Source organism: Octodon degus, unplaced genomic scaffold (genome assembly GCF_000260255.1).
Source record: "Octodon degus isolate 3935 unplaced genomic scaffold, OctDeg1.0 scaffold00007, whole genome shotgun sequence".
NCBI lineage: Eukaryota > Metazoa > Chordata > Mammalia > Rodentia > Octodontidae > Octodon > Octodon degus.
Window position 1 is genome coordinate 21,122,981 of NW_004524583.1, and position 3,313 is coordinate 21,126,293.

A 3,313-nucleotide genomic window follows, 5' to 3' on the forward strand; every position below is an offset into this window, starting at 1 on the left:
ACACACGGAAATCCTGGAAGACACACTGAGATGTAGTGATTGACCCGAATAGAGAATAAAACAAGATCTAACTATACATAAAAGATTCACCTAGATTTAAGAACACAGTGAGATTGAAAGGTACACAAGTAAATGAAGATATTCTATTAAACTGGTAAAAAGAAGAGTCGGGTGACTATGTTCATAGCAGACAAAAATATGCTAAGCCAAAAACTGCCACAATAGCTAAAGAAGGTTATTATGCAATGATTAAAAAGGTCAATTCACTAGAAACATATAAATATATATTCACCCAACATCAAAGAACCTAAAATAAAAAGCAAATATTGACATACTTGGAGTAGTAGGCAACAGTACAAAAATAAGGAGAGGACCTAATATCACCTCCCTATAATGGATAGATCATTGGGACAGAAACCCAGTGAGAAAACAGCAGAATTGAGCAACAGCATAAGTCAAATCAACCTAACAGGTGAATATGCACCCAACAGCAGCAAAATACTCATTCTTTTCAACTGTATGCAGAAGTCTTTTTCCTTTTCCTTTTTCATACAGGGTCTCGCTACACAGTTCAGACTCACAGTGATCCTCTCGTACCAGCCTCCCCAGCCCTGGGCTTACAGGTGTGCACCACCACACCTGGCTCCAGGGTCAGCACGGTATGCAGTACCATGCACTTGCCAGGCAGGCATTTATGCCACTGAGCTATCTCCCATACAGAGAAAATCTTGTCCACACAACATTCTAAGTCAAAATATAAGTTTTAAATACAGTAAGATTCAAATTATTATAAGTATCTTTGATCACAGTGGAATGAAATAGGAAATCAACTAAAACAGATAAATTCATAAACTCATAGTAATTAACACACTCAAACAAATATTAGGTCAAAGAATAAATAAAAAATTGGAAAATATTGAGAGAAACAATGTAACAGGCTAAAAACATAGAATGTTGAAAAAGTCTTTAAAAAGTCCATTGCCATAGATGCTTACATTAAAAAACAATCCCAAACAGAACTTAATCTTGATTCTTTAAAGATAGGAAATGAATAAAATGAATACAAAATATGGCAGAAAGAAGAGACTACTAAAGGTTAAACCAAAAATATGTTATACAGAATAGAAAAACAACCTTTAACTGAAAAAAAGAAAACTAACTTGCTTTCTTTAAAAAGTATATAAAGTAGTAGGGTGTGGTGGCATGTGCCTGTGATCCTATCACTCAGGAGGCAGGGCTGAAGCAGAAAGATCAGAGTTCAAGGCCAGCCTGGGCTACATAGTGAGCTCCAGCCCAGTCTGCGTGACATAGTGAGACCCTGTCTCTATGAATAGAAAGAAAGAAAGAAAGAAAGAAAGAAAGAAAGAAAGAAAGAAAGAAAGAAAGAAAGAAAGAAAGAAAGTTTTAGCTAATCAGAAATGAAAGAAGTGACATTACAAATTAACTCATAAATAAAAGGATTATAAATAACTATACAAATAACTTTATGCCAATGAATTGGACACCTACTAAACCTGAACTAGAAAGAAAAAGAAAGTCTGAGCAAACTAATAACAAATTATTTCAGCATTCTAATTTTTGAAAACTAACCAAAGAAGAGCCCAGAATAAAGTGGCTTTACAAGTGAATTCAAGCAAACTTTTAAAGAATAGCAATCCTTCTGAAACTTTTCCATAAAGTAGGATAGAGCACACTAACAAACCGATTCTATGAAGCTAATACTATCTAATACCAACGAACCCCACAGGAAAAGAAAGCTACAGATAACCAGCTTGATGAACTTCGTCAAAATTCCAGCAAATGGAACTGAACAGCACATCAAAAAGATACATACCATAACCAAGATGGATGCAAGGACAGTTCAACATAAACTGTACAATCAATCGATGGCCCACATTAAAATAATGTAGAATAAAAATCACATAATAGGTGCAGAAAAAAATTGACAAAATCCAATATTTCATAATAAAAACTCTCTACACAGAAATATACATATGTATATTATATATATATATATATATACACAAAATAACATAGAAATACAGCTACTTTCTCTTAGCTCAATGAGAAGTTTTGAACTAATAATGTTTAGACAGGATATCATGTCTGCATCTTGTACTATGAATAACTACTACAAAGACAACAATATGCAATGTATTAATTATTGTAACTGTCCTACTAACCTGTTTTGAAACTGTCTCATTGCTACTTCTTTCTCAATAAAATATATGTAAAAAAACCTCTCTGCACATAAAGAATAGAAAGAAATTAAGTTAATACAACAAGGATCATTGTGAAATGGCCGAATCTAACATTTCCCTCTGGGATCAGGAAGAAGGCACGAATGCCTATTTTTGCCTCTTTAAAAGTACTGTTCTACATAATCCTAGAATTCGTGGTCAAAGCAGTCAGGCAAGAAAACAATAAAATTGAAAAGTAAAAGGTGAAATTAAAACTCTCTCTATCCACAGTTAGTATGATCTTCTATGCAGAAAACACTCCAAAAACTTAGAATAAGTGAATTCAGGAAAGATGCAGGACATTAAATTAAGGTATAGAAATTAGTTGTGTACTATGCACTAGAAATGCTCAACCTGAAAAGGTAAGAACACACTTTAAGAAAGCAATTTATGTGCAATACCATTAAAAAGAATAAAATGCACAAAAAAAATTGGGCTGGGAAGATAGCTCAGTGGCTTAAGCACTGTCTGGCAAGCACAAGCTCCCGAGTTCGATCCTCAGTACCCCCCCCAAAAAAAAAAAAGAATAAAATGCTTAGGAATAAAGTTAATCATGCAGTTAAAAGACTTATGCACTAAATACTATTAAAATGTTGAAGAAAGAAATTTTATAACAAATGGAAAGACATAGTATTAACCATATGCTAAATTATACATACTTTTGAAGCAATCTATAAATTCAATGTAGTCTCTATCAAAATATCCCTATGGTATTGACTTACAGAAAAAAAAATCCTAAAACTCATTTGGAACAAGACTGTGAATACCCAAAGCAATTCTGAGCAAGAAAAATAAAGCCCCTGATGTTAAAAGAGATCATAAAGCTACAGGAATCAAAACTATATGGGGGGCCAGGGAGATGGCTCAGTGGAATAAGCGCTTCCCTAGTAGGCGCAAGGGTCTGAGTTCAATCCCCAGTTCCACAAAAAAAAAACAAAACAAAACAAACAAAGAAACACTATTAACATCAGTGTATTAACAACTAGTGAAGCAGAATAGATAGCCTAGAAATAAACTTACACATATACAGTTAAGTAATAAGGTTGTCAAGAATACAAACAATGCTAAGAAGA